The following is a 22,049-nucleotide window of genomic DNA, read 5'->3' as shown; positions in this document are numbered from 1 at the left end:
ATTTTTTTTTTTTTGAGTGGTTAACAGTCAAATGGAGATGTGCAAAGTCTGGGTCTTGCTTCCAGGAGTTAGTCAGTACCAGAAAGGCTCTGTTCAGTACCAGAGAAACTCCTCAGAACCATCTTTTGCTCTCAGTTGAAAATTACTTAACAAGGAAGGAAAAACAACAGCATTTCTGTGTGACCTGGGTCTTGCCCCTTCTCCCACCTGTCTGAGGAGATGAGGTTTGAGGAGGGAACCAGCACAATAAGACCCTTTTCTCAGCTCTGACAGAGCCAGGGAAGATAATTCCTGCATAATTTGTTTACTTTTTTTTATCAAACATCCCAAAAAAACCCACTGAAAATGTCAAGTCTGTTAAGCAGAATTTGTCTCTGGCAGCAGCTTTCACCTTCGTTAGTTCCTTAATGAAAGTTTTTCAACTCAATATCAAGCAGCAGCAGCAAAAAAAAAAACCCAAAAACCAAAAAAGTTGTTTCTTTGAAACACAAATCCTTTTGCAAGGTCAAGCTGAGATTGTTGCTGCTTTAATAAACACCTCAAATTGTCTCTGATTAATTCTAAGTAAATTTTGCGTGTGATAAGTGATTTCGGGCAAGTGCTGTTGACACACGGAGCTGATGGAGATTAAGGGGAGAAAGAGATGAACAATGGGGTGAGATTACAAACTCGTTGTCACTCGGAGCAGGACCCTGGAGAGGAAGGATGACACAATCATTTGTCATTGTGGAGGTGAGGGGAATGAACAAGGATTTTCAGGGAGATAGCCAGAGATTTGGAGCATGGCTGAGCTGCTCAGGAGGCAAAGTCAGTCCAAGCCATAAGAAAAGCAAACAGTGGGGCAGAATACTAAAATAAAACCTTTTTTTTGTACTGGTAGGAGTGGGAAAAGTGGGGCAAAGCAGTGGGAACTTGCGGTTCAAGTGAGTCGGGGGATGTTTACAGTGGTTGGTAAAAAGGGAAAGTCAACTTCAGAGGTGGGACTGATTTGTGGGGCTGATGCCTCAGGTTTTAGCTTTTATATTTTTCAGGTTCTTTACTGCTTTAGTGTGTACTTCAGAGCTTCGTATTAGGGGATGGCAAGCTCTCTTCACGGAGTAGGGAGACAAAACAATTCCTTCTCTAGCTGGGGACAGATGATCCAAATCTCAGGCCCAGGAACAAAAACAATGTGGACTGAAGAGAGAAAAACAAGAAGGATGGGACTTCATAACCTAAAGCTGTAACTGGACAATTAACTCCAATATGCAAACGAACCAAAACTTATAAAAGTGTGAGACCCTGCGACTGGTCATCCATTTTGTGACCATTTTGGGTTCATCTTGTGTGTAGCCCTGGCTGGGCTGTTGTGCTGCCCAAGGTGTATCCATTGAGGCTTTCTAATAAATCCCTACTTTATTCTTTAACTCTGTCTGGTCAGCCTTCACAAGGCATCAGGAGCAAGACCATAGAGTCCCAGAATGGTTTGGTTTGGAAGGGACCTTCCAGATCATCCCATTCCAGCTCCCTGCCATGGGCAGAGACACCTTCCACTATCCCAGGTTGATCCAACCCCATCCAACCTGGCCTTGAACACTTCCAGGGATGAGGTATCCACAGCATTTCTGGGCAGCCTGTTCCAGGGCCTCACCACCCTACCATTCTTCAGGGAAAAATTCTTCAGGGAAGAATTTTTCCTAATATTCAATTTAAACCTTGTCTCTCAGTTTAAAGCTGTTCCCCCATGTCCTGCCTCCTTCGTGTTGTACCAGGAGTGTGTTTTAACCAGGGAGAGTCATGGGAATGCAAGGCAAGGAGTGATTGCATCCATCAGGAGTTTGAAGTTCTGCTTTTCTTGGATGGCTTGGGATAACAAGGATTGCTCCCTGCCCATGGCACAGGGGTTGGAATTGGATGATTTTGAAGGTTCCTTCCAACCCAAACCATTCTAGGCTTCTGTGAGTTGCTCATCAGAACCAAAGCCACTTAAGAAGATGATGAAACTGGGGAACGGCTCTTAAGTGGCATAAAAAGAAAGGAGACAAGATGGAGTCAGAGTGGAAATACCCCCGAGGCTGAAGGAAAGGGAGGGAAAGGGTTGCTGTGGCTGAGAATATTCAAAATAGTCCAGATATAAACTTGGAAATGGCTCCAGGGGATGAGACTTTGCTGCCTCTCAGGTCTCGGTGTCCTAGAATTTCTTTCCAGCTCAGATGGCAGGGATTTTTTCATATTCTGTGAGACAACAGAAATAGGGTTGTTTGTTTTTTTGGTTTTTGTTTTTTTGGTTTTTTTTTTCCAAATTCTATAAATGTATTTTAGTCTAATAAAATTATATAACAACATATTCTTTCCCCACCAAAGGACATTATTTGCAACAACTTATTTTTTATCAAATCTTAATTAGACTGTTACCTTTTAATAGGAACACCACAGAAACTCAAATAATTCCCATTAACAGGTGAGGGATGTTTATTAATGACCCCCACACTGGGTCTGATATGAAAAATTCTTATGAAAATTTATTCCTCTCTAAAAAAGCAATGACTTATTCAAAAGAAGGAGATGATTTGTGTGGAGGCAGGGAGGGGGGAGCCACAATGAAGTTTCTGGGACTGGTACATTTGAAAATCAGCTCTTCAGGGCAACATAAATAAATACAGCAGAACCCCGAAGAAAATAAAATAACATGAATCATAAATCAAAGCAACGTAGTGGAGCTGCAGAGGACATCACAAATAGATGGGATAACAGAAGGAAATATTGGCTGTGGCATAAATAGCTCTTAATAAATCATGAACCAACAGGAGCAGGGCAGCAGCTTCCCCACTGAAGATAAGGACAGCTGGAAACATCTTGGTGGTGCTTGTGCAGGCACTGCAGACATGGGCTGGAGATGAAGGAATTTGCTGGAGACCTCTGGAGTCCTTCTGCATTTGACAGGAATGTCATTGGCCTGAGAGGATGTGGGAGATTGAACTGGTTGATGATTTAAATGTTCAGAGATAGTAAAATACCCACCCAGGAGCAGAGGGTGAGCAGAGCCCACCTCAGGCTACACTTGGGTGCTGAACAAGGTAGGAAGAAAATCCTGTGAGGAGGGAACTGTTACTTTGTCCTTCATTAGGATACTCAGGATGCAGGATTTTAGGATAATTAGGATTTTAGGATAATTGGGATTTTAGGATAATCAGGATTTATCTTTAATTAGGATACTCAGCTGGGGTACATCCCCTGCCTGGGAAGCACTGGGACATTCACACGTGGCCTCAATGGCCTCAAGGAGCTAATCTCTGCTGGTGGGCCATAATGGGCTCAACTGGGCTGAATTAATGGGCAGCTGTGTCTCAGAAGGTGTCCAAAATTCCCCAAAGCTTCCATGATCCACAGCATTACCACATCCGTGTATCCTGTGATTCCAACAGTCAGTCAAAACTCATCACCCCAGGGGAGGTACCTGGGCGTTTCTACTTAAACCTGAGTGAATATAAACCCAACAGAGGGTGTATTCTGGGTTTTACTGGGGATTTTCCCCCACCATCTATTGGGATTTCCCCCGCCAGCCAGTGGATCCATTTTGTGACCATCATTTTGACCAACATTTTGACCTCTGTCCCTGGAGGTGTTTAAGAAAAGAGCAGATGTGGTGCTTAATGCCATGGTCCGGTGGACAAGGTGGTGTTGGGTCATAGTTTGGTGACCTTCAATGTCTTTTCCAGCCTCGTTGATTCTGTGATTCTGTGATCTCTGGGGTGACTGATGGTGACATGGCCTTGAGAAGAACCCACCTGCAGTGCTGCCTCCAGCTCTGAGCTCCCCAACACAGGAAGGACATGGAGATGTTGGAGTGAGTCCAGAGAAGGCCATCAAGGTGATCAGAGGGGTGGAGTAACTACCATGAGGAAAGACTACGAGAATTGGGATTGTTCACCCTGGAGAAGAGATTTCTGAGAGTCTGAAGGGAGCCAAGAAAGATGGGGGAAGGACGATTTAAAAGGGTTTGGAGTGACAGGACAGGGGGCAGTGCCTTCAGACTGGCAGAGGGAAGATTTAATATTAGGAATAAATCCTTTATGTGAGGGTGGCCAGGCATGGAAACAGGCTGCTCAGAGAAATTTTGGCTGCCTCATCACAGGAAGTGCTCAAGGTCAAGATTGGTTTTGGCTTAGAACAACCTGAAATATCCAAAGGAGCAAGAAAAAATAATGACACAGGACCACAGAATCATGGAATGGCCTGGGTTGGAAGGGACCTTCAAGATCATCTCATTCCAAACCCCTGCTATGGGCAGGGACATCTCTCCCTAGGCCAGGTTGCTCCAGATCCCATCCAAACTGGTTTTAAATGCATCTGGAACAAGATTTTAGTTCTTCATTGTGGCTCTTCTCTTACAGGGAGGTGCTGGTGAATATCTGTGTCCTGGATGAGGCAGGCGGTCAGACAAGTTGAAACACTGGGTTCTCTTCTCCTAAAGTCAGTGAGCTTTTGTGAAGATAAAACATTTTTAAAATAGAACAAAGGGAGGAAAACAAGATCCATGTCATTTTTCAATCAGTTTAGTGGGGGGAAAAAAAGGAAACACAGACTAAAACTCCTGTACTCTGAATTTTATCTGCCTTTGATAGAACTGTCAATTTTAATACAGCCCTTTTGGGTAACAAAAATGATAAGGTCGGCCATGAATTCTAATAAAACAAACAGCAGCACCATGACTGATTGGGTTGTTTCATTTGCTCTGCTAACCTTGAGAAAAAGAGGATGGGGATTGATATGTAAATGCATTTTCAACCCTGGCTGTGGATATGGTGACACTTTAATAGAAAGAAATGTTAAAGTTGCTGCTGATGAAGAGCTCCAATCATTCAGCCTGGTTCGACTGTTGAAAAGGAACACTGCCCCATGAACAAGCTCCTGACTCCCACATTCCTTGTGGCTTATGATCCCAAACACAAATGTGGGATTAAATGTTTGAGCCATTCACCACCCTGGCAAATCCCAGCGTTTCACTTGGGAGCTCCCAAAGGGAGGAAATAAAACTGGGCACTCAAGGTAAAAATGGGTTGTGTCTCACTGGGTCGCTGTTTGGGAGATGTTTCTCTGTTTTTGTTGGCGCTGCCACTGACAGGGAGCCCTTGAAGCCTGAAGACTCCAAACTGGAGCAGCTGCAGGAGAGTTGATGCATTTTTAAAGACATCCCTGAATATTCAACTCAAAGCCCTAAAGTGACCATAATTTCTATTCAGAGAAGGACAAGAAAGCTGGGGGAGGGTCTGGGATGTAAATCCTACAATGGGCAGCTGAGGATACTCAGATTGCTCAGTCTGGATAAAAACAGGCTCAGGGTAAACCTTATTGCCCTCCCCAGCTCCCTGAAAGGAGGTGGTGGCAAGGTGGATGTTGGTGTCTTTTTCCCAGGCAACAAGAGGCAGGACAAGAGGAATCAAACTCAGTTTGCATCAGGGGAGTTTCAGGTTTGATTTTGGAAAAATATCTTCGTTGAAAGAGAGGTTAAGCACTGGAAGAGGTTTCCAAGAAAAGTGATGCAGTCACCATCCCTGGAAAAGCTCAAAAAGTGAGTGGATCTGGAATTTCATTATGTGATTTCATAGGAATGATGGTGTTTGGTCAAAATTTGGACTTGATGATCCTGGAGGTCTTTTCCTTGATGATTCTATGGTCCTTTATTTTTTTTCTCCCTCCTTGGCAGTGAGGAGCCAGGAGGAGCTGGAATGTCCTAGCATGACACAGTGTGTGTAAATCCCATACCAGAACCTCATGCCTGTAACTCCTACACTTACAACAATAACCTCTTGTCACATCTTTCCAAGGTGCCCACATTTTTCATTTATGCATCCAAAATAACCCCTCTTTTACAAGCTGTCATCTTTCCTGCAGTGATTAATTGCACCTGCTTTAAAAAAAAATCTACATTTCCCAGTGTGAATGTTTTGTTAGAATTCCTCAAATTGCCTTTGGCAGTGGTTGTCTCTCCTTGTCCTCAACAACTTTTTGAAGCTGTAGGTTCCTGTGAAATACCTGCCGTGATCCACCTCAGGAATCCTCACAGGGAATAGCACAGGGTTTAAATATAAAATCTGAATGAGCTTAGGCTGGAGGAATTGTCTGTTCCAAGGTAATTCACACCATTATCATAATGGGAATCTGAGTTAGGAAAAAAGTGTCAAAATGTTGCGGTGGAAGCAGCAGTTCTGTGCCAGGCAGGGGGAGATGGTGCATCCCAGCTCCGTGTTTTTTAGGGAATAGCAGTGAGGGATACCACAGGCTCATGGCAGGTGTGCAGCAGAGCTGAGCTTGGGACAGGCTGATTTCCAGCTGGAGGCACTAAATCCTGGAGCAAACACCTCTGGAGCACGGTGAAATTCCTTTTAAAGACCTCAGGATGGCTCAGCTGCTCTGCACATTCTCCAAGGGTCAGTGGCTGGGTTTGCAACTGCTGAATTTATAGGAAGAATTTTGGCTTTGTGGAGTGGAATGATTTCAGGATAGGAGTTGCACTGGTGAGAGCATGAGGCTGAGATAGGAGTTCAGAGGTCAGGTGAGGTTGGAGGTCAAGTCAGCGTCCACTTAGGTCTGGTGAGGAAACCAGTGCCTGGCTTACATCCCATCGGGATTCAGCTCTGGGCTCCCAGCACAGGCAGGACATGGAACAGTTGGAGCAAGTCCAGAGGAGGCAACAAAGTGGTCAGAGGGATGGAGCAGCTCTGCTGTGAGAATTGGGAATGTTCAGCCTGGAGAAGATAAATTTTTGGGTGACCTGATTGTGGCCTTACAGTATCTGGAGGAGCTGGATAAAAAAATGGTGAGAGACTTTTACAAGAGCCTGGGGTAGCAGGAAAAGGGGAATATTTTAAAAGTTTAAAAGTTATCTTTTCAACTGATAAAAGATAAGTTTTGAGTAGAAATTCTTGGCTGTGAGGGTAGCGAGGTCCTGGCACACGTTGCCCAGAGAAGCTGTAGCTGCCCCTGCATCCCTGGAAATGTCCAAGGCTGGGTTGGATGGCATTGGATCAACATGGGATAATGGAAGCTGTCCCTGCCCATGGCAGAGGGTGGGAATGAAAAGGCCTGGCAGGTCCATCCCAACCAAAACTATTCTATAATTACTTGAACTTCCTCCTCAGAGCCAAAGACACCAGAGAGGATGGAACTGGGGAGGAGATCGTGAAATGGTTGAGTGGAGGAACAATGAGGGGACAACCCAGGGTCAGTTTAACCTGAGCAGGTGGCACCATTTTCGTGATTAAAGATAAAAATCTGATACAAAAAGCTCAGTTTAAAGGTTGTGCACAGCTTGTGGAAAGAAGGTCATGGAGGCAGTGAGGGGACAGAGGCATTACAAGGTGTGAAGGCACCTGCCAGGCGAACCCTGAACTTGGACAGATTTTGCAGATACACAGCAAGAGGAGAGGAAAGATAACATCTGTTGCTGTCTCTTTTTTTGTTTTCGATCCAGAGACTGTCATGATGTTACAGAAATGGCTCCAGTGCCTCATGCTGTGCAAAGCAAGACTTGGAGGACAAATTTCCTGATTTTTTGTGCAACTCTTACCACCAGCAAACCTGGGGAGCTGTGTGAACAGGGAGTCTCCCTCATGGAGTGATTTTCTTGCTAAAACAGCAGTGAGGCTTTGCTTTGTGCTGTTTGAGGCAAATGCTTTTTTTGCACTGAAGGCAAAAAATAAAAAATTCCCTGTACCAGGACCCCATCAAGCCAAGTTTTATCCCAAGCAGCCCCAGTGAGAAGCTGGGACCTGTTTCAGGTCACCTAAAATGTGAGAATATGTGCCAGCCCAGGGCCAGCCTTTTTGCTGGGACCAGTGGGGATGTTTGCTGCTAATGTAAAAAAACAGGAGATGGAAACCTGCTCTACTTGCTGATTTTAACAGGGAAGAATGAACACTGATCCTAAATTTTTCATAGCTGCAAATTTGCTTTTTTACCTCCCGCCACCTTTTCAGCAGTGGGGGAAGCTGTCTCCATCACCTGCCTTTGCCAGCCAGGGAAAAAAAAAACAAAACTTTTTTTTTCAAGCAGAAGCAATGGGCAAAGGACTCCTCTCGGGGCAGGGGGCTTCAACTCATTCAGCCCAGAAAAAGGACAACTAAGAAAGGATATTAAAGAAGTTTTTTAAAACTATTTATTTGTCTGGAGAGAGCAAATGAGAAAAAAATTGTAACCAAGTTTAAAACTTGTGTGTTCAAAGGTGGCAAATTTAGAACAAAAAGAGTTTGGTTCTTCCCAAAGCCGTATGAAGCTGTGGAGGCCTTGGCTGCAGAGTTTGCAAAGCAATGGGCAAATCCATGGAAGGGAAATAATTCAGATTTTTACAGTTTGAAGATAAGGCTGCTGGTTCAGGATCTTTTCACACAGAGATCACTGAAGTGGGAAGAAAATCCTAATGAGTATCAAGGAATCACAGAAGACCCTGAGTTGGAAGAGATCCACAAGGATCCTCAAGCAATATTTAATTTATCAGATATTCAGTGTATAATTTGTATATTAAGACCAGAAAGAAGAGGCTCTGAGCAATCTGGTCTAGGGGAAGGTGTCCCTGCACATGGCAGGGGTTGGAATTCAATGATTTTTAGGTCCCTTCCAAACCAAATCATTCCATGATTCCCTGATTTGTTTCAAATAATGAAACTTCCCAGGACCTGAAAGCAGAGTTTTGTTTGCTTTGCTCTGAGTGTAGATTTTAATTCTTAATTTCACTTCAGATGTCTCATTAGCAGGGTGACATCTTCCTATTATGATCAAAAATGCTAAACACAGATTTCCTTTTCTCTACATTGCTGTCATCCTGTCTTTTGCCATCCTGGATGGATCAGCCTGTTGTGATCCATTCCCCTTTAATGGAATGCCATCATTTCTGTTTTCTCTCTTCCTCATCCTTTTTCTCTTTAAGGCAGCAATAAAAAAAATATAAACAAACCAACAACAACAACAACAAAAACACCAAAAACAAATTAAAAAGTAGAAACTGCCTTTGTGACTGGATGATTTCCTCGCTGCATTGGGAAATTTCTGCTGTGCCAGCACCTCTCCTGAATTCTCAGGATGTTCTGCTGTGCTCCTGAGAGCTGCCTTGCCCTGATCACCCCATGCATGGCTGCTTGCTTGGAAACAGCCTCATGATTATGGATATCCGGGATTTTTTTGACTCGGCTTAGTAGCCAGGAGGGGGGGTCCGTGCTTTACAAATCAGCTGTGTCTGGATAAAGCAGCTTCAAGCTGAGCTGTGAAATGTCCCCGTGAGCCTGTGCAGAGCAGAGGAAGGGGTGGGATGGGCAGCACCGGGGTGGGAACCGCTCCAGTGCTGCAGGAAAAATGGGTTTGGAAGTGGCCTGGGGTGTGGGGAACAGCACAGGAAAGGCGGTGGAAAGGGATTTTGGGGATGCAACAGAACACGTGAGATCTTAGTCATTGTGCTGCCCGTGATCCTGACTTTGTATTTGGCCCAAAAATAATGGAATTGTGGAGTGTTTTGAGTTGGAAAAGACCTTTAAAAGTCATCTCGTTCCAACTAAATCTGCCAGGGACACCTCCCACTATCTCATGTTGATCCAAGCCCTGTCCAGCCTGGCCTTGGGTACTTCCAGGAATGGGGCAGCCACAGCTTCTCTGGGGCTCTCTGTGCCCTCTCAGAGGAGAATTTTCTCCTAATATCCAGTCTAAACCTACCCCTGCAGATTCTGGTTGAATTTTTTCACCCTTTTTGAGTGTAACTTTTCTTTGGACGTTAGCATGGTGTCCGTGCCTTTCGCATGGGAGCTAAATTGACAGAGCTCCTGCCTTTGTTTTCCCTGAAAACCCCTTGGAATCCCTTCTTGAAACAGGAATGTTGTCTAATGTCTCCCCTGGTGTAGCTAAATTGGGATGAAAACACCATGCAAAGGCATCAATTCAACCAAGGCAGAGAATATTCCCCTGGGGGAAAAATGGGTTTTGCTTTGAATATCTGTCAATTTAGTGAGAGAACAGCTCCAGCCTCATTAGGCTCCTCATTTTGTGAGATAAGGAACAGAGGGATTCAACAACCTGCTGCTAACAGAGCCAGGCTTCTGTGCTAAAGCTGGGAAATGTCACTTTGGAGAGGATGAAAATATCACAGCAGAAGGGTTGTGCCACTTTGTAAAATACAGCCATCAACAGGAGCTGGAAGGGAACGGAGCTGGGAGGGAACTGGGGCATTTGGGAAAATAATAAAAATAATTTGGTCTCTGATAGCAGGGCTCAGTCAGTGGAACAGTCAGAAGAAATGAGATCTGAGCACAGGCCTGGAGAGGGTTTGGGGAGGTTTCCAGAAGAAATGAGGAGACATTCCTGCTTTTGTACTGATAAGATCCCACCTGGAAGAAAAGCTCAGCACTCCCATGAGCAGAGAAAAGCCATTAAGGGAACCTCTTTTATGAGAAGAGACCTTGGGCAGGTTAGAAAATTACAGGCTAAGAGGGAATTTCTTTAATACAGCTTTGAAATAACATCCAAAACTCTTGCAGCACAATTTTGCATCCTTTTTTTTCCTAGGCAGCACCTGCAGAACCCCAAGATGAAGAAGGCAGAGCATCAATGTAACACAGAATCATTAAATATCCTGAGTTGCAAGGGACACACAAGGACCATGGACAATCCCAAAAATCCCACCATGTGCCAGACAGACAGTGTTGGCATAGAGGAAAGGGAAGAATGAAAAAGAATAAAAATATATATTTTAAAAAATGCATTAAAGAAATAATAAGAGCAGGAAGATCATGGAACTGTCTCCCAGCTGGAGCTGAGGGAACCAAATCTAGAAGAAAAAAAGCAAGAGCAGGTCATCAGGGATTGCTTGACTACTGAACAAGCATTTTTTGCTTGTACCAGAACTGATTTTTGTTGTTGTTGTTGTCGGTTTGTTTCATTTTGCTTTTTCTCTCCAGCCTGGTACAAGCACTTTCACTGTCCCTGATGTCTGTTATGATCTGTTAGAGGTTGTTAAATCCAATAACCCAATATATGAGCTGCTGCTGTAGCTCCATGTCCCCAGGTGCAGCCAGCAGGAAAACCGAGCACATTTTCCAGCTGGGAGCCCCCATTATGTTTTATTTTATATTTATATACCCATTTATCTGCATATCCATGGCCAGTCACACAGATCAATAGGGACAGGAAACACAAACCAATGCCATCCACAGGAATAACATCCATTTAAATGCACAGCACTCCCAGAAACATGAAGAGCTCCAGTGGACTGATGCTGCTCCTCCTCTGAGCTGACCAGGACTGAAGTTACTCCAGGAATACTCACACACACTCCATGGGTTTCTCCAGGCTTGGATGTGCTGTTCAGGAGCAGGTCTTCAAACCCTCAAGTCTTCCCCCTTGCTGCCACCTGAACCTTTGAACCCTGATGCTTCAAAAGAGTAATAAAATGTCCCACATTGGAAGGGACCTGCAGGGATCAAGTCCAACTCCTCACCCTGCACAGGAGATCCCAAAAATCCCACCCTTTGCCTGAGAGCATTGTCCAAACAAGCTCTGGCAGCCTTGGGTGTGACCATTCCCTGGGGAGCAGTTCCAGTGCCCAATCATCCTGTGGGGGAAGAATATTTTCCTAATATCCAAATAAACCTCCCCTGGCACAGCTTGAGGCCATTTCCCCTTGTCCTTGTTGTTGACTGGGAGAAGAGGCCCAACCCGTTTTTATCAGTTTCTTGAGATCGGGATTGAAGGCACGTGAGACAGTAGTTCATATTTGGACTCAGGTGTTTATTATTTCTTACCAGTGAAACACTCTCACAACCATGAGTTTTGCAGCCTTTCATTAGTAAGGCACAAAATGGCTAACCATCTCTTGTTACAAGGTCTTTTAAGACTAAACTATCCAATTAAGATTATTTTCCCTTTTATCCCAATAAATGATCACCCGAGGCCTGCAACGTGGACTTTTCTGTCTAACTACAAACCATCACCCAAACCCACGAAGGAGGGGGAAGAAGAAGGTAAAGAAGAACAACCTGCCTCCGCCCTTAAACCTCTATCTTGCTTCATGTTTATTTCTATATTCTAAAACCCCAAACTCTAAGTTTTCCACCCTGTGATATTACACACTTCTAACCAACCACACACCCGTAATCTCAGTGCTATCAATCAGTTTTGAAGTCTTCTCCACAGCCTCAGGTCAACTGCAGTGTTCTCTTGTGGGTCTGTGCCTTTAAGCACAGAAAGTTTAAAATTCTCAGCATCCAGGGTTCCAGCACCTTTTTCTCAACAGCCCTGATATATTCACACACTGCCATTAAAACCACCTCAGAATAAGTTTTCAAAGTCCCCAATTCTCCTCTTTCTGCATCCCATGAGTGCTGTTGGTTTTATATCCAATTAGCTGACCACTCATTGGGTTTTCTGTTTGGGGTGATGGTTTTGTTCTCCTGAGGATTAACAAGTTCAGTTCCCTTCGAGGTGATGATTCTCCATCTGTTTTCAGTCCCTTGACCTTTCTGAAGAATTTGTGCTGATGGTGATGAAGAGTTAATGCTTCATTCTTGAAGAAATAGGAGATCCAGCTCTTTTTTATGTTGAAATATTCCTTGACCTCACACATCCTTGTGGTGTCACTTTCCTCCTCCCAAAATCTGCTTGGGATGAGCAGATCAAGAGAAAACAGAAAAAAAAAAAAAAAAAAAAAAAAAAAAAAAAAAAAAAAAAAAAAAAAAAAGGCAGAAGCCACAGTGATGACAGGGAATAAACTTAGAATTTTAGTTTATTTCAGTTTTTTGATTTATTCCGTGGATGTCATTAACCTGTTGGAAGCTGGTAACCCCAGGTGTCATGAGGGGTGAAGCTGGGAAATGCTCAGAATTTTTCCTCACACCAACTTTAGTACTTTCAGGACCTATTTTATGTCTTATAGAGGCAGCTTTGTCTTGGAAAGAAGGCTGTGAAAATTCCCTGAGTTACTCAGCTGGAGAAACCCCCTATAGATTTGGAAACAATTGTCATGGAAAATGAAGGAAAAGGTTGGGGTTATGGGAACAGCAAGAGCTGGAGCCAAAGAGGAAAGGCCAATAATTTTATTGTGTGAAAAGTCAGCTCTTGTCCCCGGCTCGGTGCAAAGCCAATGCCCTCAGGTCATTCCTCACCTCCTGAGCAATCTTTTCTCTCAGTCTAAGTGGCTGCAGCCACCCAAGCTCCCTGCAGTTAGGAGGCTTTACTTAGGAGTCATCTGGGGACAAGAGCACAGGAGCTGGAAAATGTAATTATTGGAGAGATTTTGATTCAGGAGCCTATGCAAAGTTAAAAGTGCTTTGCTGGGGAAAAGGGAGAATGAAGAACTTAAAGGTCATTTAACAACCTGTCTGATAACAGCAAAATGTTCTCACTTCACACAGATTTTGGCTGGACAAACTTTCTTGATTGTATTTAATACCACCAGCTCTAAAAAACTGAAATCTCCCATACTTAGATGCTTCCAATTCTTTTTCATACATGTGCTGAAGCGATGAATATTTTCACATTAAAAAAAAATGCAGCAGCTGATTGAACATGAAGGGAACTGTTCCCAAAATGAAACTGTAGCAGTCGGGCTGGAGAATATTTCCCATAGCCAAAAGCACTCTGGAAAGGTCATTATTACATAATGATGGAGATGTCAAAATTAAAGCAGGAACAAGGCCAGGATAATTAGGATTCAGCTCACCCAGATTTAGCTGTCTGAAGGGAAGACTTCCAGTCAAATTCCAGTCAAAGCTACCAAGCTAGGAGGGGTTGATATGAATAAATTCATGGGCTTTGTGCCCTCACAAATCCGTTTGGAATCACCTTTCTACAGGAGCTGGACTCTGGCCTACTGTGGGAGAGAGATGAGGTTGTTCCAAGTATTTTATCCCACAGTAGATGTTTGTTTGGATGGGGCTTTAAATCCTACTATCCTCCTTACTGTTATTTATCTCCCTTTCCTCTTTATCTCCCTTTCTTCTATTTACATCCAGGACTTCTCAGATATTCTGCTATTTCCAGACATGTCTGTGGCTCTGAAAGAATGTGAGTAACTCCAGATTTCCAGTCCTGTGTGGATGTGTTTAATATCCCAGAGCATCCTAAATTCCACAAAACATCCTTTGTGAGCAACTGAGTGGAGCCTTCATTGTGTGCTCATTGCCCTCAAAATATGATAAATGTTTGTATCATGTTCTGGAAATAATTGTGGAGTTTGGGATTTCCCTCTGTGTAATTTTGGAAGTGTGTTGCTGAGGAAAAACTGGCCTTGAATTCAGTATTTGTGTTTTTAAAAACACCCAATATCTGTCTTTGATTTTTTGGTTGATTTTTATTTTTTTCCTCCTATTGTTTATAATTAAGTCATCCAAAAAAAACCTCAGCTTGTCTTTTTTTCCAACAGAAACTCCAAAACTTTGAAATGGAAATTTATTTATTTTTCCATAAAGTTTATGGAAAATAAACCACATTTTTGTGTGAGCTCAAGACTGGTTTGTTTGCTTGTTTGTTTTCTCTTCCGTGAGCTTTATGCATTCCTAATTTGTCACTGCAGGGTCACATGAAAGTCATCTTCTTTTCCTTTTTTTTTTTTTCTTTTTATCCCTTCAAATAAATGATGGAAAGGCAGCACGGAAGGTGCTGGGTAAAAGGCACTCTCTGATATCATTAACATGTGAAAAGAACTTGTCAGCTATGAAGTAATTCCATTCTGCCCCCGTGACTGCAAACATTTCCTCTTTATACCTCTATTTTTTCCAAGTATTCCTCGTCAGGGCTGTTCCCTGTGCTGAAGTTGCCATTTCCAACGAACCAGATGATTTATCACTTTTATATCTACATTGATTCCGATGTCAAACTGGACAAAGATGCATCTGAAACAAAAATGATTGAAGAGCAAGGAAAATTGATTTATGGAATACTGATATATGGAAGAGCCCTAGTGCTTTGCACTTTGGAAGTGCACTGGGAATTTTTATAGGAGTGTGGACAAACTGGCTGGAGACAACAGGGAGTGGAAATTTTCACGGGGTGAGCTGAACTTTAGTTATTTTTAGGGTGAAGTCCTTGTTTCAGGCACTGTTCATCATCCCTGAGAAAACACAGATTTACACACCTTGAATAACATGGAATCATGGAATGGTTTGGGTTGGAAGAAACCTTAAGGATGATCCTATTCCACTCCCTGCCATGGACGGGGACACCTTCTGCTATCCCAGGTTGCTCCAAGCCCTCTCCAACCTGGCCTTGGACAATTCCAGGGATGGGGCAGCCACAGCTTCTTTGGGCAACCTGGGCCAGAGCCTCACCACCCTCTCAAGGAAGGATTTCTTTCTTCTATCTAATCTAAATTTACCCTCTTTTAATTTAAAACCATTCTGTAGAAATTCTTCTGGAGGATTTTTAAGGTTGTGGTTAATTAGCAGGTTTAACAGATGTTTTTAACCACAAAATTTGGCGTTGACACAACGTAAGGTTGGAGAGTAATGGGCAAAATGCAGCTGTGCTTTGTCACTGAGCAGCTGCTGGGTGCTGCTGATGGGACTCCAGAAAGGAGAAATGAGAGGGAATTCTCTGGACTTTCTATTTGAGATGGAAGATTTCCACTGTAGCAGCATGATCTTACTTTGGATGGGCTTGGTGAAAAGAAATCCCCATCCTGTGGATCATTTACATCACTCCTCACGTCATTCTCACACAGGATGATGTCACCAGACATCATCTCTTATCCCTGGCAAAGACTTCTTTGGAGAAAGGGTCCAGAAAGGTTGCAACTCTATGAGTGGAATTGTTTTTGTGGAATGAGACTTTAAAGATCAACCAGTTCCAACCCCAGGGAAATCTTCTACTATCCCAGGCTGGTCCAAACCTCCAACCTGGCCTTAAATATTTCCAGGGATGGAACAGCCACAGCTCCTCTGGGCAAACTCTACCAGGACCTCACTACCCTCAGAGAGAATAATTTCTTCATAATATCCTGTCTAACCTTACTCTCTTTCAATTTGAAGTTATTTTCCCTTGTCCTGTTGCTCCAGGCTCTTGGGATACATGAATGTAATCCCAAAGAGGGAAACTGAGGCATGAAGAAATAGGTTCACTGCTGTGACTTGGTCTGTGGGGTCAAAGGGAAACCTTAAAGCTGCCTTTTGTGCACTGAGAACCACCCTCTTTTCATCTGCAGGTGATAAATAATTTGAATTTCAGCATTTGCTCTGCTTTAATAAAAAAGAGAAAACTGAATTCTCAAAGAGATCAGTTTCCATTGATTAAAAAATTAGACATTAAAATGTTCATAAGAGATTAAAGATCCCTGAGCTCCTGTGGAAAAATTCTGTGTTCTTCATAAAGCCCTCATGGATTTCAGGGAAGAAGGCAAAGGAGGGATTACGGGAAGGCATTGAGATCTCTCTGGTTTGTGAGGGGAAGGAGAACACAGAGATAAGAGTGTCTTATCTTATCTTATCTTGTGTTTCATAGCTGTGTTAGTCTCTGCTGGAGGATTAGGATCTGTAACATCCAGATACTGGATAAGAGGGGCTCTCCCTCAGGTGAAGGTGCCTGAAAGGTGCCTGAGGGTATCTGAAACACCTGTACAGGGCTCAGAGGTGGACAGGGAAACCCACACCCCTTTGGAATGGCATTTGGATGATGGGAATCCTCCTGGGATATCACTAAGACCTCTAAATAGAGTCATAAAATATCCAGAGTTGGAAGAGACCCAGAAGGATCATCAGCTCCAACTCCTGACCCTGCACAGGACAAACCCAAAAATCACTTCTTGAAAACTTGACCTGAGCATAAAGTTCTCCTCACCCTCACAGCTCCTCTGGATTTGCATTATCTTTGCTTATCTTTGCTCTGCACAACAAAAATGTCATTTATTATAATAAAATCCACATTATTTGTAATAGTGCAATGTTCTCTGTGATGACATTCACACCAGTGAATGTGGTCCAAAAACCACATTTCTCACCTCAGTCATGACAGGCCACTATGAGAATTGTAAGGAATGCCACATTCCCAGGGGCTGGAGCTGGGAGAAAGGATTCTTTCTGATTAAATTTCATTTAAACCCAGAAAAGACTGAAGTTATTAAATGGGAAGAGCTCTGGGATGGCTGTTGAACACCCAGCCCAAGTGGCCTGGATTCCTTGGATCAGGCATGGACAGCCTGGTGTTTGATGTTGTGCTTGATGCTTCCATTTCTATCCAAGAGGCAGAAAGAAAAATGGAATCAGTAAAAATAGAATTAAATGAGATGAAATGAGATAAAATGAGATAAATAAAATAAAATAAAATAAAATAAAATAAAATAAAACAAAACTGAACAATTTATTGCCTCAGTTGTCAGCACAAAGGGTTCATGGTGGAATCCTTGAGGTGCCCTGTGCAGGACCAGGAGCTGGGCTTGATGATCCTTGTGGGTCCCTTCCAACTCAAGATATTCCATGATTTTTAAACATTTAAAAATGCTGGGCACCTATTTGACAAAATCAAGAGGGGACAAGGCAACATCCATGCCAAGAATTCCAATTGCTGGTAATCTCTGTTTTCAGCAGACCTGGCCTCTGGCACTCACTCCAACCTTTGTCATTCCTTCACTCTTATTTCTTTAGCTCAAGTAAATTCCTGTTTTCCATGTCCCACTGCCCAAACCCCATGAAGTTTTCTGTGTCCTATTAATTTGGATTGTGACTAGAAAGCCGCACTTGTATTTTACACTGCTTTTCTGTGCTGGAAATAACAGATTTTTCAAAAACAAACAGCAAAACAGTGTCATTTTCTATCTTTTCTCACAAAGTTGATGGAAAGCGAGAGGGTGCCTTTCTTTGTCTCATCATGAGGATGCAAACAAAGCCAAGAGATGAGCTGAGCTTAGATCAGGCCCTTGGTGAGCCGGGCTTACTCATGCAGAGCATTTGTAACACGTTTAACAGCAATAGAAAGCACGAGTCCTGCAGCAGTGCTGGATTAGCAGGGACTTGGAACAAGATATTAATTATTTAGAGCTACATCTGGAGAAATTGAGTCCTTTGCCCTCTGGGACCACCCTCCCCTCTCTCTCAAACTGCCATCAATTTATTCCTGAGATTAATTCAGAGCATGTTTCTCCTTCCCCAACACTGCTTTAAACTGAGGGAAAGCGCATTGCTGAAAGCAGTGGAATTAAATTGGCCATACAGAGATGTGACTAAGAGATGAAATAGGCTCAGCAATGTCTAAAAATGATATAAACCCTTAAGTTTTGGGATTATTATGTCTGAATCTTTATTTTTCTGTGAAAAACCAAAAAATCACTGGGATGCTTTCTGAAAAAGGTTTATTGCACCTTTGGACTAAGCTCCTTTTTATTTTTTCTGGTATTTATTTATTCTTCCCTTCCCATCCTGTCACTGGATCCCATGAGAAAAGCTCAGCACTCCTTGGGATCAATGACAGCCCAAAATCATCTTGGTTTTCGGCTGTCATTGATCCCAAGATCTGGTTTGGGCTTGATATGATTTTGGGGCTTTTTTTTTTTAAGTAAAAGGATATGGTTTTGGGCTTTTTTAAAAGTAAAAGGATCACAATCGAACTTAAATTCTGCCCCAAGTCTTCAGTCACCATTCCAGCTCTAGGAAGAGACTTCTGGCTGCTCTGGTGAATCTGGGCTTGCTCCCTTCAAAATCATTGTTTCCACAATCATCTACTAATCCTAATTTTAAGGCACTTTTTAGTTCTTTAACAGGTAAACTCTTGGGAAAATAGTCTATTTTGCACCCTTGATAGGATAAAATTCAGAATCTTGAGTTGTAAGAGACGAACACCAACCCTTCCAGCTCCAAGTGCTCTCTGACCTGTAATTATGGCTACAAATCTCCAAACCTTGTCCCCTCACATCTCCTGGGCTCCATTATTCCGTGTTTTCCAGCACAAAATCTGGGACTGTGGGAGCTGGTGGCTGAATTAGGGTTTCTTCAGCGTCCTCATCTGCAGGAGCATCTGGCGGTGATTTCTCTTTGCACATGGCTCGTTGCCTGAATGAGATTTATTGTGATTTATGTAAACACAGCAGGCAGAGGCTTTGCCAGCTAAACAGGGAAACGGCTCATCAGCTTTGCTCCAGGAAAACAGACCCAGGGGAGGCCTGGAATCTCCTCACTTCCAGCTTTAAGGCTTGCAAACAATTCTGGCCAGAGAGTGATGGCACCGGTACCAGGAAAAACCCAACTTAGCAGAAAGTCTGAGCTTGCCAGGGACAGAGCGTGGCTGGTGAATGGGAAGTAGCCAACACATCCCTCTGGAGCAGATGGGGAGGATGGATTTGGGATTAATGGACTGGACTTGGATGCACAAGCCTGGGATGTGTCCAGAGAGGGATTAATATTTAGCTCATCTCTCCTTGGGGCTGAAGGATGTACTTGAGGTGTCTCCACATGGGTTTTGGTGCCACGATTCTGATTCTAAGCAAATTTTTTGTTCCTCAGGGTCTCAGTTTGCCCATCAGTTTCACATCAAGGAACAGAGGCTGCTCCCAAATCCAGGGAATTCTGAGATTCCTAGAAACTTCCATGGACTGAAATCTTAGGGGGTAACACAATACTCCAGATTTTTAATCAAGGATCACAATCAAAAGAAAATAAAGCAAAAGGAAAATGAAAGTGGAGATGATACTGATCTTCAGGAAATAACTCCATGCATCATCATTCCCTCCTCCCCCTCTTCCCTCCCCTGCTACAGCTGCAGCCATGGAGATTTATGGATGCACACATTCTAATTTGCTTTATGTTTTGTCTGGAGAAAGACACAGCTGTACAGAGCTACTTTGTCAGGAAAATGTCACATTGCACTTAATTGCCTGATAAAGAATGACAAGTCAGAAACAATATCATTATCGTGTTTAACTTCTGCTTTTTTCCCCCACCAATATATAATTTAAATTTTATAAAATTTGGGTTTAAAGGGAAGAAAGTTGTGAGATTCTCAGTAATGATTTTCCACCTGAAAAACCACCTAGTGAAATGCTGCCATCTCCTCACACTTTCCCTTCACATTTTCGGGTAATAATCAGAGTTGACTTCTTTCTTCCCAAAACATCTGCTTTGTGCTTCCATGGGTGAGTTGAAAAACACATAGAAATTAATTTGGGCAGTAATTAATTGATTTATGGGTTTAGCAAATGGAGCTAAACTCTCCTGGAGCCCGTCAATTCTGGAGCCAGGCTGTCGCTGTTCAGACTGGAGAAGGTTCCAGGGAGTCCTTAGAGCCCCTTCCAGTGCCTAAAGGGGCTCCAGGAGACCTGGAGAGGGACTTTGGATAAGGGATGGAGTGACAAGACACAGGGAATGGCTTTAAAATGAAGGAGAGAAGGTTTAGATGGGATTTGGGAAGAATTCTTTCCTGTGAGGGTGGTGAGGTCCTGGCACAAATTGCCCAGAGAGGTTGTGGAGGCCCATGATCCCTGGAAGTGTCCAAGGCCAGGTTGGATGGGGCTTGGAGCAACCTGGGGTTAGTGGAAGGTGTCCCTGCCCATGGCAGGGGGTGGAATTCCATGATCTTGAAGGTCCCTTCCAGCCCAAACAACTCTGGATTCCCTTCCATGATTTCTGGAGGCAGCACTGGGTGTGACCTTGGTTTGTGCCAGCACCTGAAATCTCTGGGAAAGGAATTAGGACTTCCAACAAAATCCCTGTCTGGGAACAGTCACTTCCTTTAGAAAGGGGGAAGAGAGGAGCCAAGAAAAGCCCCACATAATCTCCATTTAATTCCATGTGAAGAATTCCCCCCTGAAATCACACCCTGTTTTTCAGCTGTGTTGCCATCAAAATATCTGGATACAAATTAGAGGATTTAGGGTTCAACAAAACCATCTCCTGCCACATCTCATGGCAGCCATGGTCAGGTTGTACCTGTGACCATCCTTCTACTTCAGCCCATGAATTTACAACAATTTGGTTTGGGATAAAATCAAACACAACTTTCCAAGCTCACAATCATCCTTAGATCAAACAAAACACCTTAAACTTTCTGGAAGAATATTTCAATATTTTAGGAACTTAAAAGAATCTGTTGCTCCTTTTTCAGCTCTGGGTGACTGGATAGAATCTCTCTGTTGTATTTTGTAGGATATTGTGCGGGGCAATCTGAATCTCTGGCTGCTGGGAGAGATGTCCTGGGAAATGGTGACTTTGTGCATGTCATTTTTATGCTTTTCCTTTGAATCTATGATTCTGGGAAGGAGGAGATGTATAATACTTGCCTTGAGCGACCTGCAGAAAATAACCTCAGGTTTGGGAGCAATCTCTGAAGAACCTGATGGAATATTTTTTGCCTTTTCCAATGATTTCCATTATCCACGGGCAGCTACCTGCAATCTGTGTTTTAGGTGGGTTTAAATCTATTTTTTTACTCATTAGTCACAACATGAGTGTGAGAAGTCACTTGTTCACAAAGGTTAGAGGGGATTGTTTGGGAAAAATACTTAGGTAAAATCCCCTGGATAATGGGTTGGAACATTTTATTCAGCCATGGGAATATCAGTCAAGGAAAATGCCTGTGGGAAATAACAGGAATACATAATAGCTGACATTTCCATTGCTGCAGGAATTGTTCACAATTACTATACAACTCCATTAGTTTTCCTAAGGAAATTGTTCTCTCTTGAAGCTTGAGATTAACACCTTTGTATCAGAGCTTTCCACGTGTCCATGGAAATTTATTTTGCAGGATGCTGTGGCAGGAACCAAACTACACTAGTTTTTTAAACTCACTGCAGGATAGTTTTTGAAAGAGCCAAACTGGAATAAAACCACTTACTGTGGGTCTCACTAATAGTGCAGCCATGAAAATGTGGGCTTGGAGAACCTGTTTTGCAACCTGCAGAGCTCTAACCACAGAGTAAGAATATTTTGTGGGAAAAGATGGATATTTTAAACTCCATCCCAGGACATTGTCACCACAGCACTTTGCTGAGCTTCATTTCCTGCCTGGAGTGATGTAATGGTTTTCAGTCTCAATTTTTAGTGCTGAGAATAAAGATAAACCTATTTATCATTTTTTGTTGTTGTTTATTAATAGAAAAGCACTTGCTTCTT

General features: G+C 43.1%; 1 long non-coding RNA gene across 1 annotated transcript; it reads left to right on the top strand.

The window, feature by feature from the left end:
• Positions 1–2,431: 2,431 nt before the first annotated feature.
• Positions 2,432–11,478, top strand: LOC135290324 (uncharacterized). Its single transcript, XR_010353072.1, has 4 exons — positions 2,432–3,850; positions 4,374–4,452; positions 5,395–5,551; positions 10,528–11,478. It is a non-coding gene; the product is annotated as an uncharacterized LOC135290324 (long non-coding RNA).
• Positions 11,479–22,049: the final 10,571 nt, after the last annotated feature.

Source organism: Passer domesticus, chromosome 1 (genome assembly GCF_036417665.1).
Source record: "Passer domesticus isolate bPasDom1 chromosome 1, bPasDom1.hap1, whole genome shotgun sequence".
NCBI lineage: Eukaryota > Metazoa > Chordata > Aves > Passeriformes > Passeridae > Passer > Passer domesticus.
This window is presented reverse-complemented; position numbering and strand designations above follow the sequence as displayed.